Genomic DNA, 27,391 nt, shown 5'->3' with positions numbered 1-27,391 from the left:
AATTAATTAAAATAAATTGGCTCGATCCGTGTGCGCTCTCCTTCGCTCCCCCATGCCTGGAGCACTAGAAAAAGAAGGGTATATATAAATTTCATGGGCAGAGTATTCAAGGTGAGCGTTGTGGCCCGTTGGTGAACACACGAAATTTGGTGCGGGTAGGTCGGGGGTTTCAACCCCACTGATCCCCTACTTGGCACATCATATAACTGTTTTAACTTTTAAATATGACATGGAGCTGTTGTACCAAAATTATGATGGTTTTCTTGTTTAAACGTGGCACTGTTTGGTTTGTTTGCATTAAAGTTTTCGTGCATGGTTTGTATTAAGATTGGTGTACACACCATATGGGGATGCCCGGTGGGGGCCGAGTGGGTTCAATCCCTACCGGCCTCACATTAATGATATATGCGGTGGTTTTTGGGGTGTGGTCCGGGTCCACCGGAGGTGGCCTGCCCACCCCATAGTTAATGTATTATGGTGCTGGTGTGGGTTGGACCGGTGAGGGTCATGACCCGTCGGTTATTTTGGTTGTGTTGTGGTTGGGCCAGTGGGGGTCATGGTCCATAATCCCTTAAATAATTGATTTTTTTGTGCTATAATTTGGGGTGCCGGGGGTGGTGGCCCGCCACCTCATTTATATATTTTTTTAATTTTTATTAAAATGGGGGATTTTTTCAAATCTTTTGAAAATAAGGGATATTGGGCATTTTAATGAGGCCACATTTTTGACCAATTTTGGGAGCTAGGTTTCATGCCTCAGGGTTGGTCAAATTATAGGGCACTTAAACCTGGCTCACAACCCAACATTGACCAGAACTTTGACTGGCTCGTTCTCCCTCATACGAGCTCGGATTGACGAACATTCACACCACCGTGATCAGGACGACGAGATCTACGCTTTTTTCCTGGTTCGAAATCATTCTGATCACTTTGATATTTGAGCTTTCATAAGCCCTCTTTGTCTTGTGTGTGTCTCTGGAGCCACCTGGATCACTTTCACTTGCTCGACTACCTTCTAGTCCTCATGATTTGGTTGTTTGCACTTCGAGCTAATGGAGGAATATTCGAATGGGGGGGTAGTAAATGAGGAGGATTTAGCTCCTATAATTCCTCTCTCTTGTCCCATTTGAGTTTGGACCAAGGTCTTTGCCAAAATTCCTTTCTTTTATCCTTTAATCCTGCATTAAATGCACATTAGACCACAAAGAAAAATATCCAACTCTAACTCATCTCATAAACAAAATATAATCAAAAGTATGCAATAAGTTGTGAGAATAGTTGGTTTGACTAAGCTAGGAGGTGAATTAAGGCCCATATAATTACCTAATGATGAGGCTCATCATCACCCCCCTATTGAAAGTGATTCTCATCCTCTGAGAAACTTAGTCAATGTCCATGTCGTTCGTGGCTTTGGTAGCCTCTCTGACATCCCATGCCTCTGCTATGGTCTCTTCTTCTTATTCATAGAAGCATGTTTTCATTTCTACTTCTTCCCACAGCCTCTTTTCCTCTTCTTCTTTTCTCCCTTCTAGCATCCCTAGGAGTAGTGGTGGACTGAGTTTTAGGCCTATCCAATTGACCTTCAACCTTTGCATTGATTGCTTATACAAAGGGTCATGTTGAGTGCCTCTCTCAACCTTTGAGGGGAGTGATATTCTCTGATCTTCATGTTGTGTTGTAGTGTGTTCCATCTCCTTAAGCAAGCATTTATACTATCATCTTCTAGAAGCCTAAACATATCCTCAAAATGTGAAATTGCTTGCTCTTGGGTAGCAAGATATCTAGGTGCCAGCTTAGGATCATTTGCAATTAGCTTATGGGTGTTGATTAGGGCCATGGGATTTGATTGTTCAGCTCTGATGAAAAGAGGTTATTTTTCTCTCTTGCCAATAATCTTTTCATCTTTGTAGCCCTTAACTCCTCATAGTTCATCCATGATGCTAAAGCCATTAATTATAGATCTCCTAGCTCGGCATTAGGATCCCAAAATTTCATGTCTGTGAGGGCGATGTTGTGAAAGTAAAACTCAGCCATTTTGGCCCTATCCTCTAGTGTACTTTGATCACAAAGATCAATAAACTACCTGTAGTCCTGAAATGGCATGGTGCCCCTTTGTGCTAGTGTTTTAATATGAAATTGCAACCATTGTTCTCTAAGGTAAATAACATAGGATTTAGCTGGCATCCTACACTAGATGGCTTCCAAGGAGAGGCTGGCCATACATGCTAGTTGGTTTTCCCTTTCCTGCAGCTGTCCTCTCAGCCACGCATTTTCCTCTCAAGTTGATCTCTCATTATTTCTTCTCTGTCCCTTAAGCCACTTAGTTGTTTTCCCATTTCCTTGAGCTTCGTTTCAATGCCTTCTTCCTATTTGTTTTTATCTTGTTGTTCTTTCTCATCTCCATCAGTTTATTCCTTCATTTCTTCCTATGTTTCAACATCATCCTCCTTCTCTTCTCTTGCTTCATCGTGTTCCTCTGTATTAGTTTTTTCTTCATCGATCTCATCCCCATCTATCTTTGTATCTTCTTCTCCTTATTTTGCCTTCTCCTCACTAACCGAAGGACTAACATCATAGGTGAGGCTTTTGATGTCATCCTCTGCTGGTAAGTCTCTGAAGACTGACCATGTTATAGGGATCTTGAGGGTTTGGAGGGCATTCTAAATGAGGATCTTGATCAAACCATGGTGAGCGAAGTGTTGAGGATTCCCTTCCTTTACTTTGTTGTTGGAGTCTATGAGTGATTTCATCAAGAAATAGGGTATGATGAGTCTTTGGTGAACTAGTGTTTCTACCCCAAATCTTAATTCTTCAAGCATCCTAAAATGGTAGAGACAAACAACACTGTATCTACCCTCACATGAGATATATTTGATGAGTTGTAACCTACCTCACTCCATGGGTATGGTAGATTGTGCCTCCTTACTCCATTTTTATCCTCTGTGGGTTCTTCACCTTCTAAAAAGAATTTCCTTTTTGCCACCTGACTGTCTGCTTTTTCTTCTTTTCTCCATTGAATTCCTAGGGGAAGTGTGGTGACCCTACTGATGAGCTCTAGAATGAGATCTATAGTGAGCCCTCTAACTATAACAGTGGCATGAATTCTGCTGTGTGGAGTGAGGGAATGAGAAAATTCTTGAGCCACCTCATCATCCTACCCTTTGAATTTTTCGAAAAATCTCGTCCATTGGTGTCTTATAAAGATTTCAAGCACTTGGGGGTGTTTTTGTATCCTCACAGTGTTTGTGGGTTCTCTCCTATTAAACCCTCCTATCATCTTGCTTGTGAGACTCGAAGAGGAAATGAGAGGTTTGACACAAGAATTTTAAATTCAGGAGAAAACAATGTTTCATGTGTATGTAATTCACCTCCCACGGTTTTTATATCCACTAGCTTTTAGAGCATTTCTAGTTCATTTTCTTTTAAACTGGCTACCTTGGTCTGTGACTAGCTCTTTAGGGTACCCAAATTTGTATAGTACATTCTCCCTTAGGAACTCAACCACCTTCTCTTTTGTTTCTGCCTTAATCACCTTGGTTTCAACCCACTTAGTCAAATAATCAGTGCACACAATAATGTATTGTTTTTTCTTTGAAGGAGGGTTGATAGGCCCAATGAAGTCCATGCCCCACTTGTCAAATGGCTCGAAAGTCACTTGAGGTTGTAGGGGCATTTCATCTCTTGGAGTAGGCTTTCCCATCCTCTGGCACTGATCACACTGACTAATGTACTTTTCACATCCTGATGAAGAGTGGGCCAATAATAGCCTACTTGTAACACTTTGAATGTTATCCTCTTTGCTGTAAAGTGACCTCCACAAGGCCCATCATGACAGGTCAGAAGGATGTCAAAAACTTCCTCTTCCCTTACACACCTTCTCAAGATTTGATCTGGGCCAAGTTTGAAAAGATTTCCCCCAATCCAGGTGAAGGGGGCGCTTTTCCTGACTATATTGCTCTTTTCTTTGGAGGGCAAGTTTGGTGGGAACTGTGTTGATACCAAATAGTTTGCTATATCAGAAAACCATGGGGAGAGAACTAAAATAGCAAACAAATGCTCGTCTAGTAACTGGTCATCTACCATTCCTTTTTCACCTGCACGCAGATTTATCCTATATAGAAAGTCTGCAACAACATTTTCCTTACCAGACTTATCAACAATAGTTAGATCAAACTGTTGTAATAAAAGTAACCATCTTATAATTCTAGCATTCACATCTGGTTTGTTCATTAAATATTTGATTGCAGTGTGGTCAGTATGCACAAATGTTTGGTAGCTTGTAATGTAATGCCTAAATTTGTTTAATGAATGCACAACAGCCAGGAATTCCTTTTCAGTCACATTATAATTTAGCTCAGCTGTTGATGGGTTCTTGCTGATAAAATAGATGGCATAGGGAAATTTCTCCTCTACCTGACCTAAGGCTGCTTCTATGGCTTTGTGTGAGGCATTAGCAAGAATATGAAAAGGGATGGCCTAGTTTGGGCCTCGAAGAATTGGTGCAGTGGTTAACTTACCCTTTAAAATGTCTAAGGCCTCTTGACAACTTTTTGACCATATAAACTCAGAACCTTTGGCCAACAACCCAAATAAAGGAGAGGCAAAAGTCCTCTATGAACCTTTGGTAATATCCAACTAACCCCAAAAAACTCATGACATCCTTCTGCTTTTGTGGAGGTGGGACCCTTTGGATGATTGCTATTTTGTTCGGGTCCACCTGCAGTCCTTGCTGAGATATTGAATGACCTAGCACGGTCCCTTCAGTCATTAAGAATTCACATTTTTACGGACTTAGAGACAAGTTCATTTCAATGCATTTGTGCAATACTTTGCCTAGGTTAGTCAAGGCTTCTTGAAAATCACAGCCATAAGGTGTAAAATCATCCATATAAATTTCCACCGCATCATTTACTAATTCAGCAAAAATAATCAAGACTGCTCTCTACAAAGTGGCAGGAGCATTGCATAGGCCAAAAGTAAGGACCTTATAGGAAAAAGTACCCCAAGGATAGGTGAATGTGGTCTTATCCTAATCTTTTGGGCAGATTTGGATTTGGTTGTACCCACTGAATCCATCTAGGAAAGAAAAAAACTTCTTCCCTGCCAGGCCATCTAGCACTTGGTCAATGAAGGGTAGGGGAAAATGATCCTTCTTTGTGGCTTTGTTCAACTCCCTATAATCGACACAAATCCTCCACTTACCATTTTTCTTGGGAACTAACACTAAAGGAGAGACCCACTCATTGTCGGAGATAGGGTAAATGAATCCTGCATCTAGCAGTTTTTGCAGTTCTTCTTTGACTATATCTTTAAGAGCTAGATTCATCCTCCTTTGTGGTTGCCAAACCGACTTGCAATATTCTTTGATGTATATGTGGTGAGTATACACTAAGGGGTGTACTCCCTTCGTTTCGTTGTAACTCCAAGTGAAGGCTTCTAGATTTTCTCTCAACATGTTGCATAGATTTTCCTCTTCAAGAGTAGAAAGAGATGGATTGATTTTCAACGTTTTCTCTAGGCCGAATTCTATGGTTTTAACATGGAGTGGGTTGGAATCGGCCAAGCATATGTAAATTGGATGATTGTTCTAGGTTTCCCTTACTTCTTCTTCTAATGGTAACAAACTAGGAGTTGGACTTTGGAGCGGGTGTTCAATTAAGTCATCCTCATCATGTTGTCCTCCTCCTACGGTTGCTTCCAAAGCATAAAGTTGGGCTGAATAAACCTGATCTTCTCCCTCCTCCTCCAACCATAAGGGTAAATCATGCTCTAGAGAAGGTTGAGCAGGAGGGTATAGGACTAACTGTTTGGACATATGCCCATTCTTGATGGTCATATTCCCAGCTTTACAGCTAATGTAAGCATCGCCTGTGGCCAACCATGGCCTCCCAAGGATGAGATGGTAACCAGTAAGCTTAGCCTTAGTTTGGAGAACTAGAAAATATGTAGGGTACTCCCACGAGTCAATGGAGACCATCACATCCTCCACAATTCCCTCATGGGTGACTGTGGAATGGTCTGCAAGTTGCAGAACTGTTGTGGTCTTCCTCAATGACCCTTGGAGGTTGAGCTTGAGCATGGTGTCCTTGGTCCTCACATTAATGGCAGCCCCTAGATCAATTAAAGTGTGTGGGATGATGGTGCCATTGATGTGCACATCTACTATAGGGGTTCCAGGGTCCAAATATTTCAAACATATTACCTGCCCCAGCATTAAGTTAGATAACTGCCTAATGACATTAATGGTAGGGGCATCCCTTTTTCTTCTTCCTGGATGCTTGAAGAATTTCTCCTTAATCAACTTATTGTTAATGGGAACATCTTTTATTGCCTAGAGAATGGGAATATTTACACATAGATTTTTCAATTCTCCCAGAAGTTTAGTTTCTTCTGGGGTAGGCTGTAGTGGTTGGACTAATCTCTCAGGAAAGGGTGGATTTACTTTAAGGTTTCTTTCCTCTCTTTCTTCCTCAACCTCCCTATGTGGAGAGGGAGGTTGGTTATCTAGGAGAATTCTCCCAGATCTTAGGTTGATCTCCTGGATTTCTACAGCATAAGTTGTGTATGATTTCTCTCCACGGTATACTTGTTGAGCCTGCCTATTTTTCGGGTTCGGATATGAATTACAAGCATCTGGGGTTGCTTGGGTCGAGAAGAGTGTAGGAGTTGTGGTTGGGTAGGTGGTGGAGGCAATAGAGCTAGAGCATTGTTGTATTCGGGCCTCCACCCCTAGAGTGGGGTATTCCACTGAGATTGTGGTGGAACATAAGGTTAAAATGACTAGCTGGCTGGCTAGGAATGATACTAAAATGTATAGGACCAAGGAGGGGGTGTGGACCATGAAGGATGAGCAGGGGGTCTCCAAGAAGGTATAGCTATGGTTTGGTTGGGGTTGTAATATGCATGGGATGACCCTTTCATACCCTGCTGGTATGGTCTAGGCCTAGGAGGTCTCCTTTGGTTGATGTAGCAAAGCTGCTCAGTGACCCCTTCAGCTCCTTGATATACAACTTTGAGTCCAGGTAAAGAAGGGCACTTGTCTGTGGAGTGGTTTTCTTCACAGACCAAGAAAATATCAATGCAGTTCAATGGACATTCATTCCTAGGATGCCTCCTAGTGCATCTAGGGCAAAAGATGGCCAAGGCTCTCTCTGCTTCCTCTTGCTTCCTTTTGATGTTCATGGTGTCCAATTGCAAGGCAAGGGTTTGCAGCATCTCACTTTTGAAATCTTCCAACATATTTCCAATTTCACCCTTGATGGATGAGTTGGAAGATGATGTACTGGCCATAGGTTGACTACTCCTCCCCTTTTTCCTGGCTACCCTAGAATGGTTTCTAAAGACAGTCTTGATATCCTCATAGGGTAATTGGTAGATATCTCCTCCTGCTAACAAATGTAAGGTATCCAGAAGATCTTCCCTTACTCCTCTGAGCAGGACCAACTTTAGTGACTCGGGGTCAAGTGTGCACCTGGCCCTTTTGTAACTGAGCTGGAATCTTTCTTCGTAGTCTTCTAAGGATTCATCCTAGCCCATGGTCATCCTAAAAATCTCTTCTTTAGTATCCTTTGACCTACAGTAGTCCCTATATTTGTTGTTAAAAGCCTGCTGCATTTGAGCCCAAGTTGTGATGCTATCTCCAGGTAAACCCATGAACCAACACAATGTTGCATCCTTGAGGGTAGATGGAAACAATTTTAACTTTTTCTCATCATCTGTATAGTCATAGGTTCGACATATAACAACAAACTCAAATAGGAAAGTGTTAGGGTCCTCTGTGGTTAAGCCATGGAAATGAGGTAGAGCAGAGGGGCTTATATTCTTCATCTTAGTGTCCCCATTGGTTTCCCTGATGGGGAAGGCACCCTCAATTCTCTCTCTATTTCCTTTGTCATTTTGGTTTTCAGCCATTGGTTCAGTAGGAATGGGTTCCTCTTCTTCTTCTTCCCCTGTAGTTTCTTCAAATATGTCAAGTTGCTCAACTAAAGGTTCCTCCAGCTCACAGCCACCGAAGAAGAGAGAAGGTTGGCTGTTGGATGAAATGGGGGTATTTGGAAAAAATTTCCCTAAATTGTCCCTATTCCTATGAGGCATGAAAGAAAATGTTTTTGGGTTGGCTTTTATAAGATTTTTTTTAAGCTGGAAAGTACTTTGTAGAAATGAAATTGCTAATTAAATGAAAACTACTGATAGGAAAAAACTACTTGCTGAATTGAAATTCTACTTGCAGAATAGAAAGGAAAGCAGATAATTACAACTGAAAAAAAGGAAGCTACTAGATTACTTTTGCATAAATAAACTAATGGCAGAAAATTGGAGACTAGGAATAGAAGAAAAGAAAGCAGAGTAGAAATAGAAGAAACAAAAGCAGTAATCACATTCTACTCAGACACCTCCCCGACAATGGCGCCAAAAAGTGATGAGCGCCAGTATTGCAATAAGGATGATGCAACTCCTAGGCTACCAGCTTTACTTATCAACTCGGGGTTTGTACAAACTTGAAGTGACAGTGCTATATGCACAAGTAGAAGTGAAGGTCATGCCTGTTGTCATTGTTCATCTAGCGAGAGTCTTCACAGCAAATCCTTCCACTTGCATAAATGTGATATAGAAAGGTTATTCCGCTGATAAACTATGGTACCTTCAAGCTCAGGTAAGGTTCTCCCTTACCTTCAACTCTTGAGGGGAAAAGGCCTGCCAACCTCATGGAAGAAACCTCATGGGAAGTAGGCTTTCCAACAACCAACACCACCTAGGGAAAGCTCCTGAAATGGCATTCTGACTTTGGATTAGCAGATGTGAAAACCCCACTTACTCACTTACTAACCTACCCCAGGACTCATGCTGGATGGTCACGCTCGATGGATCTACTGTTGGGTTGTGTTATATTCTTTCCACATAGTTAATAGGGGGTTTGAAGGGCACCCGTAACCCCACTTTATGGGGTTTGGGGCAGCGCCTCAGAAAATTTTGGTTTTGGACCCTATGTTAGGTTGGGCGGACCCACCTATGGTTTTGTGCATGATTTTCGTACATGTTTTTTGGACGCGATGGTTTTCGGTCCATGGTATTGGACGTGATGGTTTTTTCGGTCCATGGTATTGGACGCGATGGTTTTCGGTCCATGGTATTGGATTCTTCAGCATGTATAAATATGTATTGTAACATTGAAAGGAACATAATGAAAAATCAAGCTAGTAGTCCTGGTTTTGGGATCTAGGGGAAAATATCTGTGTATATGTGTTATGCTCTCGCATTGTTTATTTTATGTGTTTTAGAATTTGTATGTAGGTAATTTATGTATGGGGTTAAAACGTACATTTGGTATCGGAGTTGTTTTGGCTTTTAGGGGACACCTTTGTTGCTGAGCGGTTTCACTCGGGCCTATGGTAGACCCTGTTCAGTGGGAGATCTGCAAGATTGATTCTAGTGGTGAAAGAAGATGGCGAGTAGTGGAAAGATAGAGATCGAGAAATTTAATGGTCAGATTTTTGAGTTGTGGAAACTCAAGATGGAGGATCTGTTGGTGGATAAAGACCAGTGGATCGTGGTAGATTCGGGTACTAAACCAACGGGAGTGTCCGATGAAGAATGGAAGAATTTGGATCAGAAGGAAAAGAGAAATACGATTGTGTGTCTCAGATTCAGTATTACTGAATGTATCAGGGGAAGCTACGACGAAGGATTTGTGGGACAAGTTAGGGACTTTGTACCAATCTAAGTCTCTGGTGAATAAACTGTTCCTGCAGAAAAAGTTGTATAACCTGAGGATGAAAGATGGAGACTCGGTGACAGAGCATCTGAATGCATTTAATACTGTGGTAAGTAAGTTAGCATATGTTGATATTAAAATTTCAGATGAAGATAAGTGCATCAATTTGTTGTGTTCTCTACCAGATTCGTGGGATAGTTTGGTTATTGCAATAGGTAGCAATGCAACTGCCTTGCATTTTGATGAAATAGTCTCATCCTTGCTAACAGAGGAGATGAGATGGAAAAATATGGAGAGCCAAAATGGTGATGCCTTGTCTGTACGAGGGCGGACCTAGAACAGAAACAAAAATAAGTCATCGAGTGGGAGATCTAAATCTCTAGGGAGATCTAAATCTCCAGGAAAACCTGTAAAGGTGGTGTGCTAGAAATGTCGAAAGGAAGGGCACTACAAAAGGGACTGTAAATCTAAAGCTCCTGACAAAGGAAAGGGATTTGATGAGGCTCCTTCTGCAGAGGCGAAAACCACCTCAGATGAAGGTGGGGATGTGTACTTGGCTTCTTCAAGTACACATGTAGATCACGAGGCATAGTTGATTGACTCAGGTACATCCTTTCACTTCACTCCCCATAGAGAGTATTTGTGAGTATGAGAAAAATGATGGTGATGATGTCTTCTTGGGGGATGACAGGAAGGCTAGAATCGTTGGTCATGGAAAAGTAAAGTTGAAGTTGCAAGGTGGAAGGGTTAGAACGCTTCCAGATGTTCTACATATTCCTGCATTAGCCAGAAATCTGATTTCTGTTAGCAAGCTAGATGATGTAGGTGTAAAAACAGTGTTTGAGAAGGATACCTACAATATGGTTCAGGAAGCACTAGTATTGATGCAGGGAGTTTAGAGTGGAACTCTATACAAGCTGCAAAGTAGCATTGTTATTGATGGGTGCAATATTTCTGTGGTTCCTGAAAGTGGAGTAGAAAATCTAGTGGTCTCTGGAGAGAAGACCATGCTATGGCATCAAAGGCTTGGAAATATTAGAGAAAAGGGCCTTTGGATATTTCATGGTAAAGGTATGGTAGAAGGTATGAGTAATAGCTCTCTGAATTTTCATTTTTGTGAAAATTGTGTATATGCGAAGCAGAATCGGGTGAGTTTCCCCTCTAGTAGTAAGAGGGAGAAACAAATATTAGAACTTGTGCACATTGATGTGTTTGGACCTGTGAAGGTTCCATCACTGGGTAAGTCTATGTACTATGTATCATTTATAGATGACTTCTCAAGGAATACATGGATATATTTTCTTAAGAAGAAATCTGAAGTCTTTGACAGGTTTAAAGAATTTAAGGCTCTCGTGGAAAACCAGATAGAGAAGAAGATAAAGGTGCTTAGGACAAATAACGGTGGAGAGTTTTGCAGTAAGGAATTTGAAGAATTCTGTAAAAAGTGTGGTATAGCATGGTAGAAGACTACTCTATATACACCTCAGCGAAATGGAGTTGCAGAAAGAATGAATAAGACGTTTATGGAAAGGGCAAGAAGCATGCTTAGTGGTGCCGGGTTAGGACAGGAATTCTGGGCAGAGGCGGTGGATACTACATGTTACTTGGTCAACAAGTCACCTTCATCAGCGTTGGAGGATAAGACTCCACAAGAGGTATGGACTGGTAAGAAACCATGTCTTTCACATCTGAGGGTATTTGGATGTGATGCATATATACATGTTCCAAAGGAGAAACGAACCAAGTTGGATAGTAAATCTGAAAAGTGCATCTTTATTGGGTATAAGGATGGTTTAAAGGGTTATAAGCTTTGGAACACAGTCACACGGAAGGTTGTGTACAACCGAGATGTGGTGTTTAGAGAGGTGAAAGATGTTATTAAACATGAAGTCCAATGATAGGAACCTGAGAAGATAGAGTTTGAGCTAAAGGAGGAAGAATCAGACTCTACAACAGAGGAGGAATCAAAAGATGAAGAGCCACAAACTCTGGCTATGAGAAGATCAGTTCGAGAAAGAAGGCAGCCTGAAAGGTATAGTCCATCTTCTTTCTGTTCAAATTTTGCTTTATCTATTAGTGACGATGATCCCAGAACTGTGAAGGAAGCAGTAGATTTAGAGGATGGAAAACTCTGGAAAGAGGCCATGGTTGATGAAATGGCATCTTTGCACAAAAATGAGGCTTGGGATCTGGTGGAGTTTCCGGCTGGAAGGAAACTCATTGGCAGCAAATGGGTGTTCAAAAAGAAGACAAATGCAGAAGGAAAAGTGGAGAAATACAAAGCTCGGTTGGTAGCAAAAGGTTATTCCCAGGTGCCAGGAATTGATTTTGGTGATATTTTTTCTCTTGTTGCCAAGGTAACTTCTATCAGATTAATTTTATCTGTTGCTACTGCTTTTTATTTTGAGGTAGAACAAATGGATGTAAAGACAATATTTCTTCACAGGGATCTAGAAGAGGAAATCTACATGAAGCAACCTGAAGGCTTTGCGGTGAAGGGTAAGAAAGAACTGGTATGCAAGTTAAAGAAGTCTCTGTATGGGTTAAAACAGTCACCAAGGATGTGGTATCAAAAATTTGATACATTTATACGGGGACTTGGCTTCACCATAAGCAAAGCATATCACTGTGTGTATTTTAAATTAATTGATGACCATGTAAGAATTCGCGTGAGATTGCGCGATAGCTGTTGGATAATTCGGGATTGATCAATGGTGGAGATCAACCAAGCTAGTTGGCGATTGGGTGACGCGATAGTCGTTGGATCAAGCGAGGAAGATCGACGGTGGAGATCAACCAAGCTAGTTGGCGAGTGCCTAAAGTCAAACATTGAAATGAATACACATGTGGTTGACAGTGATTGGCCAGGTTTGTTATGGATCAGACAGTAAGGAAATCTACGGGCATAATCTGATTAAGATGTGATTTATTAGCTTCCGCATATATTATGCATGGAGAAAGTGTTGAAGGAAATGAGAATATGAGTGAGATCTTATTATAGAAAGAGAGTGATGGAAAAAGATGATGATAAAATGAACCAAGTACTGAATCAAGATGACAAACTCCCAAAGCTCATGCAAGAACTAGAAATTTGTGTTTTTGGGGTTGCTGAAGGGTCTCTTCCTCAAGTCATGGTCCCAAAGGGAGGAGGTGAGGCCGAGACACCTGCTGACAACCTTATGGTGATATTTTTCTCCTTGCTAACCTGCTAATTGAAAGAAGGCACAAATGGAAGAAAACTAAAACACAACCAATCTATGCTACACTGTTGTAATGGAAATGTAGCTACTTAAGAAAATGAACGATTAAACCATGAATCTATGCACTACACTGCTATAATGGAAATGCAGCTACTTAAGAAAATGAACGATTAAACCATGAATCTACGCTAGCATACATGTACAATAAAGAGGAGCCTTAGATGCTAGGGTTGGGCCCTAACCCAAGAGTTTCAACCCTCTGAGTTAACTCAGTGTTGGCTCAAAACAAAACTCATTCTTATTATCAAAACAATGGATTACATCAAAAACAGTCACAAGTCTTGCAGCTTGAAAATAGAGTAGATTTTTACAATTAAAAGTTTGAATCCTACTAAGGTCCTAGGCCTCTCTACTTATACGTCTAAAGTCTCCAACGACTTCCTTAAAATTGGGGAGGCTCGGTTCCCAAACTCAAAATAAAATGGTGCTTTGACTTTCATTTCTCGACTGCCTTCTAGTCCTCATGATTTGGTTGTTTTCACTCCGAGCTGATAGAGGAATATTCGAATGGGGGGGGGTAGTAAATGAGGAGGATTTACCTCCTATAATTCCTCTCCCTTGTCCCATTCGAGTTTTGACCAAGGTATTTGCCAAAATTCCTTGCTTTTATCCTTTAATCCTGCATTAAATGCACATTAGACAACAAAGCAAAATATCCAACTCTAACTCATCTCATAAACAAAATATAATCAAAAGTATGCAATAAGTTCTGAGAATAGTTGGTTTGACTAAGCTATGAGGTGAATGAAGGCCGATATAATTACCTAATGATGAGGCTCATCACTTGTTGCCCTTGGGCAAAAGGATTATGTACCTGTTGACCTAGGACATTAGGATTTTGAGCCTACTACTGTAGGACTTGACCCTCGCCTTGTCCTTGTAGGGGTTGACCCTGTTGATATGTATATAAGGGTTGCTATTGCCCAGGTTGGCTCGGCTGCTATAAGGGTTGACCTTGTGGCTGTAAAGGATGCCCCTATGGCCACAGAGGTTGGCTCTATGAATACATAGGCTGGGAGTTTTGCAGAGCATAATGCATCTATTGTTGCATCATTTGCTGCAACGGTTGCGAGGATTGCCCCTGTGGCTGTTGTAGTTGACCTTGCTGCAATATTGTTAGCCTCCTGTTGCAACAGGGTTTCATTTTTCATGATTGACATTTTTACATGCCAAATATGTCATACTTTGCAGGTTGCAGTGTTCCATATTTCCACAGGATGCCATGAAGTGTGCTAGTTCAAAGGCACTACTGTATTCCAATTTTGATGAGTCATTCCATTTTTGGAGAGTTTTCATTTAAGGGAGGTCCAAACAGTTTAATCTTGGTCTCCCTAGGTTTCAATTTCCTATTTTAGAATGTAGAGAATGCATCTGACCAAACAGTTTAATCTTGGCAAAACTGTAGATAGGTAGAGAATCAAAGGGACCCAACAGCTTAATCTGGGCCCCTGGCAAAAATAAGTGTAGATCTAGATAGGAAGCATTCAAAAGAAAAATTGTAAATCTGGGTCTGCAAGTCTAAGTGCACCCAAACCAAAAAGAAGAAAAAATGTTAGGTGAGTAGGCTGGGTAGGTAGCTGTGAGGTTGCAAAATGATGACTTATGATCAATTTTGTGTTACAAAGTGTTTTATCTCTTCAGATCACAGTGCAGACAGTTTTTCATCTGAAGGAGCTCGAGGTGGACATCACTAACTCCCCCTTCTTCTAATTCCCCAAGTCACTTACTAATTTCCCCAAAGAGGTCAAGACCTGCTTGGTTCCTCTTATTTCATCATTTTCCATGTCATTTGTCTTGGTGAAGATCTGCTTCACTCAAGGATTTCTCATCTATGAGTCACTTTTCCCCAAAATTAGCCTAAGGTCCCCCACCTTAGCGCTTTCTTATCATCTCCATATTAACTACTAACTCTAGTATATAACTCCCCATCAGCTTTTCCCCTTCCCCTACTAAAAATATGTATATAAAACTCCCTTATGTAAATATCCCATCCCTGGCAATATAGCCATATTTCTTCTAAGTCCAGGGAAAAAATAGTCCATCTGGGGCTATTTTTAGCCCATTCGTGTCATAGCAGGAGTTAGATGACACCTGGTCATGCTAATAACCTCTCCCTTGCCCTAAAAACCCTCAAACAACCCACATTTCCACCCTTATCCTAATTTTTTATGCACAAATCGCTATACCCCCGCTCATTAAACCCTAAAACCCATTTTTCCTAAGTCTAAATAACCCCCGTCACGTTTTATTCAAATCGGAATATTCCCGCGAATATCCCCGCCCACTAACCCACCATCGCCCCGTCCTTCCTGCCAGCAGTCCGATCGTCTTGTGCCCAGATCAACGGCTGGCAGGCCTTCCGTCTCCCAATGTGCCCGAAGGTTAGCGTCCGGGAGATGGGCGGTATTGCCGCCGTACTCCCGCCACGCGTCGCCTTCTGGGCTATGGCGAAGCCCCTCCCTCCAAAACCGCCAAGATGCTAAGGCAGTGCACCCAAAACCGTTTACCACTCCTGCGCAATAACGTCACCTGCCTGCGTCACCCCCCTGCCCAGTCACCATGACACGTCACCCGCTTGCGTCACCCCCCTGCCACTGTACCGCCGAGTCACCCTGCCACGTGCCCTACCACTGCATCACCTCCCGTGCTGCCACGTCACTTCCGTACATGATGACGTCATCCCGCCAAGTCATCTTGTTGACGTCATTGCTGACGTCACCCACCGTACAACGTCCCGTCATGCTGACGTCATCATCAGTTTTAGCGCAAAGGGCGAAAATCGCACTCTAGAGCCCCGGAATCAGTTTCTGAGGCAGTCTTTGATGAGTGATTTGCGCCTAGCGCAAATCGCTCATCGTTGGATAAAATAGGCCGAAGTGGGGAATCTTTAGGGTATCTTTTCATTATGCAACCCCCAGCAAGCCTGAAAGGTGCCGAATGACCCGTTTTTCTTCGCGAAGCATTCAGGAAGGAGCCGAAGACAGTTTTAAGGAAGACAGAGCCGAACAGCGGCCATTAAATGCTAATTTAACGCATAGCACATCAAAAAAGCTTCCCAATTTATTGTTAGAGAGTATCAGAGAAGAAAAAGAGCCAGAGAATATCAGCCGAAGATTTTTTAGGGGCTCGAAGCACCTGAACATTGATGAGCCCCCCAGAAAGTCAAATTAAGAGGCCTCAAATCACAGTTAAAGCTTTAAATGCAGACAGATAGCAAAGAAGCAGAAACCCATACACATTTATTGCAGAAAACACTACACCAAGCCATCGAGGACTACATCATTTACTCAGTTTTGATACGGCCGCCTTCAGCGCAGCCCAAGATATTTTCATGCATTTATTTCTGATAGAATTAGGTCAAATTAATCATTTTTTATGACTTGTTTTAGGTCAAGATGTAAAAAAGCAGTTGTAGAGAGTTTTTCCCCTATATATACCGCTCTCTACATTGTTTCAAGGGTTGGTCTATTGAGAATTTTCACTAGAGACTCGCATTGTATACCTGAGTTTTTCTATAACCAAAGATTGCTGAAAGCTTGGAGAGCAAACTGCCTGTTGTTAATGAATGTTTTGAAGAAATGAAGATGGAATTCTTGTGCTGCAGCCTGAAACAATAAGTGCATCTTACCTCTGTTTTATTGTTTACCACTATCTAAATAGCAGAAAGAAAGAATAGCTTAGAATTTGTTTAAATACACTCTATGCTCAATTTCTGCTATTTCCTTATGTTTTCCTCTGAATGAATTGGTTATGAATATGAATTCCTCCTGGCTCATATTTACCCCTATTCACCTGTGTATGTCAATTATCTAGGGATTCTTAAATGCCCCTAGGTAGAGCTCTGTTACCTACATCTGCTAAGCTGATTGAGAGATTCTTAACTACCTCTCATTACTTAGCATTCTTCCCCCCATTTAAACCTGAAACATTGTTTCATGCGCAGCTATCTTGCTCCATTTTCCCTTATTGTGATCAAGGAAATGCACCAGTAGTCCTCCTCCTCGACTCCACGCCCAATGGTTTGAAACACTCAGACTGTGTTATGCCTCTCTACCTGAGACATCAATTTTCCCACCAAAACAAAACAAAAACCCTCTGAACTCAATACCTAGCCTAGAATCCTTTTAAACATAGCTAAATCTGAAAGAGAGAGCCCTCTCTGATTGCAGGTGGGCTAGAACCTATAGTCCAAAGTTGGTTTGTGGTTACCTTGGCTGTATCCCTTACTCCAACATGGGGACAACCTGAGTGATAACATAATGGCGACTCCACTGGGGAACATCCTCAGTTAATTTCACGAAGAAGGTTGGAAAGATCCCCTAAAAAGGTGAATTTTCTAAATTTTTGTATATTTCTTAAACTACAGATGAAGCCTGAATGTCAGCCAGGAAGCCTTTGAAACTGTTTCTATTTTACATTAGTAGAAGTAAATAAAAGCTGCTTCAATCAATCTTCATGCTAGTTTTAAGATATACACAGCCATTCCAAAATCTGATATGTCCCTTGTTAATTACAAAAATATTCCTATAAAAATACCCAAAAAACAATTCGGAAGCTGGCTCCCAAGAAGAATCCACGATATACAAGGTCAAATCTCGATGCAAACCCTTCAACTGCTTTTGAAAACCCTAACATAATCTCGAAGATCCTTAGGAAGCAAGAAAGACAGGAAAATTTTGCTGATTTCAGTCCTAAAACAGCTTACCCAGGTTGTATTCCGACTCCTGTCAAGGTTTTATTTCGTTCGGCCCCTGTTTCCCCTAGTTCATCATGTACATCTCGAAGTACTCCTTCTACACCTTCATTCACTACACATACTACCACTATTGTTGTTTCTAGCGTTCCCGTCACTCCTGTGATTCCTGTTACTCCTGTTGTTCCATTAATCCCCGTTGTCCCACTTATCCCTGCCAATATGGCTAATAGATATGCACCCCTGCAATTACCTGCTAATGCTGGGGCTTTACCTCAAGAGTACCAATCTAAAATTACATATTTTGATAGTACTGGCCCTTTTACTGCCATTCAGCATACCAAGAAGATGCAAGACTATTTTGAAAACTACAAAATAGATGAAGATAGCGTGAGAATGAGAATTTTTGTTCAGAGTCTGACAGGTGATGTAAGAACTTGGTTCAGATCACTTGCTGTGAATTCAATAACCACCCCAGATGAGCTTTACCAATCCTTTACCAATAGATGGGAGAAAAAGAAAGACCCCTTGCACATACTAGCTGAATATGATACGATTAAACGAGGTCCTCAAGAGACTGTTTTGGAGTACTGTGCAAGATTCAATAATGTTTACAACGCAATACCACAGAACCTAAGGCCTCCCCCTGATCTGGCCTTGTACAAATTTCCGGATGGTTTTGACCCTGATATGGCATATCAGCTAAAAGAAAGAGCTCCTCAGACCCTTGCAGACATGCAAAACGTTGTTGTCAGTGTTGAGGCTAACCTAATTGCCAAGAGAAATAGAGCTAGAATGGAAAGAAGAACCACCTTTAAGGAAGAACCCTCAGGCTTTGATCAAAAGCTTGATGCCATTATCAATGGCCTACAAAGGCTAGGAGAAAGAGTAGAAAATGTTGAGAGAAAAGCATCATGGGAAGGACAACAGTCCAATACCATAAGGAATCCAAATTTTAGGAAAATGTAGAACACAAATGCTGGTAGGTCTACCCAAGACCATGACATAAGACCCCCTTTTCAAGATAACTATGTTGAAGGATCTACTTCTAGTGAACCCATAGAGGACACTCACATGAACCTGATGGATCTAAAGGGTGAGCACCAAACTGTTCTGTCCCAAGAAGACCAAAATGAACTCGATTACAATCAATTTCAAACTAAATCTGGTGATTCTTTTGATTTTAAACAAGGATATGATGCTGCTGTGTATGAAGTACACAAACAATATAAGCTGAGAACTAGGACCATTGACATTTCGGAACCTAGTAAAACAAAGGATGGCAAATAGCCCAACAAGACCAAAGACAAGGCTGTCATAATAGAACCCGCTGATACAAATGTTCCAAACCCGCATCTAGTGACTGTAGAAGACATAACAGAAATACAGCCTTCCAAAGATCAGCCTTTTCCACCTTCTTCCTCGAAAGAAAGCTGGAACAGTGTTCCAAGAAACTTTCCTGAAACTAAAAAACCGCAAGCTATCGGTCCTCATAACGCAGATAAACAAGAGCAAATCGCAGATAATTTAAATTAAAAGGAAAAAATGCCTTTATCAACACCAAGACTCCATTGGAAAAACCATTTAATTTAGAGGCAAAAATATCTAAGTTGAAAATATCCATCCCCCTCTCAGAACTTGCCAAACATGATATATATAGGCAACAAATTCAAAGGTCACTTCAAATTCCAGAAAACAAGGACGATGTAAATGTTTTGGATGATTCCCCTGAACTGTTGTTTGGTCCAGAAGTTAATGGAAAGTCAACATATGGACCTATTCCACCCTTCTACGTCAGTTTGCATATACATGACAAAGTTTTGCACAATGCTATGTTTGACTCAGGGGCATCGCACAATCTAATGCCCAAAGCAGTTATGGAAAAACTGAACCTTGACGTTACAAGACCTTACAAAGACTTGTACTCATTTGACTCAAGTCAAGTGAAATGTCTAGGCCTCATCAAAGACTTGTGTGTCTCCTTAGTTCAATATCCAAATAAGACCATCCTCATGGATGTAGTGGTCGCTGACATTCCACCAAAGTACGATATGCTCCTGTCAAGATCATGGGGAGCAAAGCTTCAACGATCCCTTCAATTAGACCTTTCCTATGCCACCATTTCAGTCTTTGGGCAACCAAAGAGACTGTATAGAGAAACGCTCATGAAATATGTGGTAAGTAGTGAGAGCAAGCCTGAAAATTTTCCCATTTACTCAATCCATTCTGATATGGATTCCTTTATTTTATTTAATGATGACACAAATTCTCCAACCAAGAATGAGCCCTTGGCCCAAGAACAACAAGCACAAATCAATGAAGAATCGGTTGCACATACCGATAAGACTGTCACAACAGTTATTGCAACCAGCATGCAAGAAGAACCTCCCCAAACAGAAATTTCAAAATTGTCCAATCCTAAGTTGATTGACACTTTAGGCATCAACCACAAGCAACAAATCACATGGTATTTAGAATTTGATGGCTATGTTAACAAGTTAGGAGCAGGGGCGGGGGTCTGGATTCACAATACATATAACAACCATGCAGAAGGTCATGCCTACAGACTGAATTTTAAATGCACAAATAACATCGCAGAGTATGAGGCTCTGCTGCTAGGCCTTAAACTGCTCAAAGCACTAGGAGTTGCTAAAGTGTCTATTTTAAGAGACTCTGATTTAATCATACAACAAATGAAAGGTAATTTTGTTACCAATGACAACAAAATGAGAGCCTATAGGACTGCTGCCACTAATATACTCAATGCATTCACTGAATTTAAGCTTGACAAGATTTCCAGAAATCACAACATTCATGCACACAGCCTAGCCACCTTTGCTAGTACATGCAAGCTTCCTTTTGACCCAAACCATCACTTCACGGCTGAAATAAAACATAGGCCCGCTGTCCCAAATAACATCATAGATTGGCAGGTGTTCGAAAATGATGTCCAGATTAATAATTTCCTTACCCTTAATCATGAATTTTCAAATATCAACATTGACTTGGATGCTATGACAGATTCAGAACAGCAAACAAATGAGAATCAGCAAACAGTAACAGCTGCAACAGCCAAGCAAATCCTGAACCCGACTGTTTTTCACAAAGAAAACATAGAACAACTGAAACAAATGCACTTGGAAGACATTGCCAAAGAAGAGGTAGAGATCATTGAGTTAAAGGATAACTTTCTGCCTGCTGGTCTAACCCCACTAGAAGACATGTTTGATGCCAATGACGTTCCTAGAAAGCCAAAATTGCAACCCATAAACACTGACATAGAGGAACACAACATTGGGATGGCAGAAAATCCAAAAATGATAAAACTATCCAAAAATTTACCACCTGATCAAAAGCCCAAATACATTGACCTATTCAAAGAATTCCAGGGTGTATTTTCTTGGAGCTATGAGGATTTAAAATCCTATGACACCTCGGTGATCCAACACACAATCCCCTTAAAACCGAACCAAAAACCCTTCAAACAGAAACTTAGAAGAATTAACCCTATGTTTCTTCCACCGATTGAGAAGGAAGTAAAGAGGATGTTTGAAGCAGGCATCATAGCACCCATCAGATTTTCTGAATGGGTATCCAATCTTGTTCCTACGAGAAAAAAGACAGGTGAAATCAGACTTTGTGTAGATCTCATAAATTTAAACCAAGTCTCCCTAAAAGACCATTACCCTTTCCCTAAAATGGACCACATCTTGCAGAGAGTAGTGGGGTCATCTAGAATCTCTTTGCTAGATGGTTTTTCAGGTTTCAACCAAATACTTGTTCACCCGGACGACCAAGACAAGACTGCTCTTACCACACCCTGGGGAACATTTAAGTATGTGAAGATGCCATTTGGTCTTAAAAATGTTGGTGCAACTTTTCAACGAGCAATGGACATTGCATTTGCCAAAGAAATACATGACTTCCTAGTTGTGTATCTTGATGACTTGACCCCATTTTCCAAATCTGATGAAGAACACCTCAAGCATCTTAGGCAAATTTTTATGACATGTAGGAAGTATGGCATTTCCTTGAATCCCAAGAAATCCCTATTTGGCCTAGAAGAAGGCAAGTTACTTGGCCACATTATATCAAAAGATGGGATCAGAATTGACCCTGAAAGAATCCAAGCCATCCTCCAAATCCCATATCCAAGAAACATAAAAGAGCTACAAGCGTTCCTTGGGAAAATCAACTTCCTAAGAAGATTTATCCCAAATCTAGCTGAATTAATAAGACTGTTAAGCAACATGTTAAAAAAAGATGCCAAGGTAAGATGGTCCCTGGAAACCAAACAAGCATTCGAAAGTATCAAATCGGCATTGACACAAACCCCTGTACTCACCAGTCTGCAATTTGACAAAGATTTTATCATATTTTCATTTGCATCTGATCACACAATAGCCGTTGTCCTTTTGCAAAAGGATGAACAAGGAGCTGAAAAGTCGATTGCTTTTTTCAGCCAAGCCTTAAGAGACACCCCTTTGAAATACCCAATCATGGAAAAGCAGGCCTACGCACTGGTTAAGGCCATCAAGGATTTCAGAGTGTACATTTTATGTTCACATGTGATTGCCTATGTCCCACACGCTGTTGTAAAAGACATATTGACCCAAGAGGGATTAGAAGGCAAAAGTAGGAAGTGGATTGCAAGCATCCTTGAGTATGATATAGAAATAAAACCAACCAAGCTGATAAAGGGACAAGGTTTAGCTAAACTGATGTCTGAAACAAACTTTCAAGCCCTAGACATAAACCAGTTGGACAATGAACCGGAGCTGGCGACTCCACAGATCAGTAAAAATATTTCTCCAATGCCCTTGGTACACTGATATTTGCTTTGTATTGTTAAACCTGTGTGCTCCCCCAGGATTGTCCAGAACCAAGAAAAGATTTTTGAAAATGAAGGCTTTAAAGTTTTGTGTTATAGATGGTGCATTATTTTGGAGAAATCATGAAGGTATATTGCTTAATTGTTTAACCATGAATGAAACTAACAATGTCATGAAAGAATTCCATGCAGGTGATTGTGGAGGACATCTATATTGGAAGTCCACTGCTGATAAAATTCTAAGGGCCGGATTCTATTGGCCCTCTCTTTTTGCAGATATAAAGAAGTTTTCCATGTCATGTCACAAATGCCAAATCTTTGAGGGCAAGAGAAAGTTGTTACCCCTGCCCTTGAAACCCATCTCAACCGAACAACCCTTTCAACAATGGGGCCTTGACTTCATTGGAGAAATCCATCCCTCTTCCTCAGGCCAGCACAAATGGATCCTAACAGCCACTGATTATTTCACTAAGTGGGTTGAAGCCATTCCCTGCAGACAAGCCAATGACACCATCATTATCCAATTCCTTAAGGGCAATACCCTGTCTAGATTTGGCTGCCCTGAGAAAATCATCACTGACAATGCCGCTGCCTTTAAGTCCAAAAAGATAATCAATTTTTGCCACATATTTCATATTAATTTAGGCCACTCTACGGCTTATTACCCTCAAGGTAATGGCTTGGCCGAATCATCTAACAAAAGCCTCATCAACATCATAAAGAAAGTACTAGAAGAAAATAAGAAGAACTGGCACAAAAAGCTGGTAAATGCCCTATGGGCAGACAGACTCTCGAGCAAAAGATCCATTGGGATGAGCCCTTATGAGTTAGTATATGTCATGGAGGCTATATTTCCTTCATCCTTGGGCATTCCTACTATGAAATTGTTACAAGAAATTCAGGCTGAACCAAATGACATTCAAAGAAGAATCAATCATACCATTCATCTTCAGCAAACCAGAGAACAAGTTTATGACAAAGCTCAAATTTTGCAAGAAAAGCTTAAAAAGATGTTTGATAAGAGAGCTAAGGCTGAGGATTTCAATGTTGGTGACAAAGTTCTGAGATGGGACTCAAGAAGGGAAGACAAGGGCAAACATGCCAAGTTTGATTTCTTATGGAAAGGTCCATTCGTTATTTCTGCTGTTCATGGAAATAACACATATTTTCTCAGATCTGTAGAGGATAGTTCTGCTGAAGAAGGCCCTGTCAATGGCCGTATGTTGAAACATTACCATGATCCCTTTTAAGGGATATGATGCAGCTTTGTATATACCTTTGTACAGTCTTATTTGTATATATCAGCACTTTTGTTTTCATTTTGTATAAGCAGGCCGATTGTTTAAGGAAAATCAGTAAATTTGTCAAAGACATAGTTTTTAAAGCTCTGTTTCTACACCAGTATTCAGCAAAATATCAAGAGAAAAAATTGTCACATTACAAGCAATTCATGGTAGAAAAGAACTATTTGCAGTCATTATGCATAATTATCAAGCACGCAGAAGAAAGCAGGCGATGCTGCACAGTTCACAGTAACTTAGTTGAGGAGGAGGTTGTTCATAGTTCAAAGTTTTACATTCTTAACAGCCAGAGCAAATGTTTCCAGTCTACAGCAACAAACAGAAGATCAAGGCAGTCTGACCTGCTGTTCTTGACTTTTCACAAGGAAAAGCCATCCCCAAGTGGAGCCATTGTTAGCCTCCTGTTGCAACAGGGTTTCATTTTTCATGATTGACATTTTTACATGCCAAATATGTCATACTTTGCAACCTGCAGTGTTCCATATTTCCACAGGATGCCATGAAGTGTGCTAGTTCAAAGGCACTGTTGTATTCCAATTTTGATGAGTCATTCCATTTTTGGAGAGTTTTCATTTAAGGGAGGTCCAAACAGTTTAATCTTGGTCTCCCTAAGTTTCAATTTCCTGTTTTAGAATGTGGAGAATGCATCTCACCAAACAGTTTAATCTTGGCATATCTGTAGATAGGTAGAGAATCAAAAGGACCCAGCTGCTTAATCTGGGCCCCTGGCAGAAATAAGTGTAGATCTAGATAGGAAGCATTCAAAAGAAAAATTGTAAATCTGGGTTTGCAAGTCTAAGTGCACCAAAACCAAAAAGAAGAAAAAATGTTAGGTGAGTAGGCTGGGTAGGTAGCTGTGAGGTTGCAAAATGATGACTTATGATCAATTTTGTGTTACAAAGTGTTTTATCTCTTCAGATCACAATGCAGACAGTTTTTCATCTGAAGGAGCTCGAGGTGGACATCACTAACTCCCCCTTCTTCTAATTCCCCAAGTCACTTACTAATTTCCCCAAAGAGGTCAAGACCTACTTGGTTCCTCTTATTTCATCATTTTCCATGTCATTTGTCTTGGTGAAGATCTGCTTCACTCAAGGATTTCTCATCTATGAGTCACTTTTCCCCAAAATTAGCCTAAGGTCCCCCACCTTAGCGCTTTCTTATCATCTCCATATTAACTACTAACTCGAGTATATAACTCCCCATCAGCTTTTCCCCTTCCCCTACTAAAAATATGTATATAAAACTCCCCTATGTAAATATCCCCTCCCTGGAAATATACCCATATTTCTTCTAAGTCCAGGGAAAAAATAATCCATCTGGGGCTATTTTTAGCCCATCCGTGTCATAGCAGGAGTTAGATGACACCTGGTCATGCTAATAACCTCTCCCTTGCTCTAAAAACCCTCAAACAACCCACATTTCCGCCCTTATCCTAATTTTTTATGCACAAATCGCTATACCCCCGCTCATTAAACCCTAAAACCCATTTTTCCTAAGTCTAAATAACCCCCGTCGCGTTTTATTCAAATCGGAATATTCCCGCGAATATCCCCGCCCACTAACCCGCTGTCGCCCCGTCCTTCCCACCAGCCGTCCGATCATCCTGCGCCCAGATCAACGGCTGGCGGGCCTTCCTGTCTCCCAACGTGCCCGAAGGTTAGCGTCTGGGAGATGGGTGGTATTGCCGTTGTACTCCCGCCGCGTGTCGCCTTCTGGGTTGTGGCGGAGCCCCTCCCTCCAAAACTGCCAAGACGCTAAGGCGGTGTGCCCAAAACCGTTTACCACTCCTGCGCAATGACGTCACCTGCCTGCGTCACCCCCCTTCCCAGTCACCATGACATGTCACCCGCTTGCGTCACCCCCCTGCCACTGTACCGCCGAGTCACCCTGCCACGTGCCCTGCCACTGCGTCACCTCCCGTGCTGCCACGTCACTTCCGTACGTGATGACATCATCGCTGACGTCACCCACCGTACAACGTCCCGTCATGCTGACGTCATGCTAACGTCATCATCAGTTTTAGCGCAAAGGGCGAAAATCGCACTCTGGAGCCCCGGAATCAGTTTCTGAGGCATTTTTTGATGAGCGATTTGCGCCTAGCGCAAATCGCTCATTGCTGGATAAAATAGGCCGAAGTGGGGAATCTTTAGGGAATCTTTTCATTATGCAGCCCCCAGCAAGCCCGAAAGGCGCCGAATGACCTGTTTTTCTTCGCGAAGCATTCAGGAAGGAGCCGAAGATAGTTTTAAGGAAGACAGAGCCGAACAACGGCCATTAAATGCTGATTTAACGCATAGCACATCAGAACAGCTTCCCAATTTATTGTCAGAGAGTATCAGAGAAGAAAAAGAGCCAGAGAATATCAGCCGAAGATTTTTTAGGGGCTCGAAGCACCTGAACATTGATGAGCCCCCCAGAAAGTCAAATTAAGAGGCCTCAAATCACAGTTAAAGCTTTAAATGCAGACAGACAACAAAGAAGCAGAAACCCATACACATTTATTGCAGAAAACACTGCACCAAGCCACCGAGGACTACATCATTTCCTCAGTTTTGATATGGCCGCCTTCAGCGCAGCCCAAGATATTTTCATGCATTTATTTCTGATAGAATTAGGTCAAATTAATCATTTTTTATGACTTGTTTTAGGTCAAGATGTAAAAAAAGTAGTTGTAGAGAGTTTTTCCCCTATATATACCGCTCTCTACATTGTTTCAAGGGTTGGTCTATTGAGAATTTTCACTAGAGACTCGCATTGTATACCTAAGTTTTTCTATAACCAAAGATTGTTGAAAGCTTGGAGAGCAAACTGCCTGTTGTTAATGAATGTTTGGAAGAAATGAAGATGGAATTCTTGTGCTGCAGCCTGAAACAATAAGTGCATCTTACCTCTGTTTTATTGTTTATCACTATCTAAAAAGCAGAAAGAAAGAATAGCTTAGAATTTGTTTAAATACACTCTATGCTCAATTTCTGCTATTTCCTTATGTTTTCCTCTGAATGAATTGGTTATGAATATGAATTCCTCCTGGCTCATATTTACCCCTATTCACCTGTGTATGCCAATTATCTAGGGATTCTTAAATGCCCCTAGGTAGAGCTCTGTTACCTACATCTGCTAAGATGATTGAGAGATTCTTAACTGCCTCTCATTACTTAGCATTCTTCCCCCCATTTAAACCTGAAACATTGTTTCATGCACAGCTATCTTGCTCCATTTTCCCTTATTGTGATCAAGGAAATGCACCAACAGTCCTCCTCCTCGACTCCACGCCCAATGGTTTGAAACACTCAGACTGTGTTATGCCTCTCTACCTGAGACATCAATTTTCCCACCAAAACAAAACAAAAACCCTCTGAACTCAATACCTAGCCTAGAATCCTTTTAAACATAGCTAAATCTAAAAGAGAGAGCCCTCTCTGATTGCAGGTGGGCTAGAACCTGCAGTCCAAAGTTGGTTTGTGGTTACCTCGGTCGTATCCCTTACTCCAACCTGGGGACAACCTGAGTGATAACAAGTATCATCTTCCCTTGCTTTTGCATGGACAACCCTTGTTGAAACAAAGGTTGCGCTTGTTGCTGTAGAGGTTG

Source organism: Pinus tabuliformis, chromosome 3_2, assembly GCF_031772625.1.
Source record: "Pinus tabuliformis cultivar Carrire ecotype Pingquan chromosome 3_2, CPIR1, whole genome shotgun sequence".
NCBI classification, from domain to species: Eukaryota; Viridiplantae; Streptophyta; class Pinopsida; order Pinales; family Pinaceae; genus Pinus; species Pinus tabuliformis.
This window is presented reverse-complemented; position numbering follows the sequence as displayed.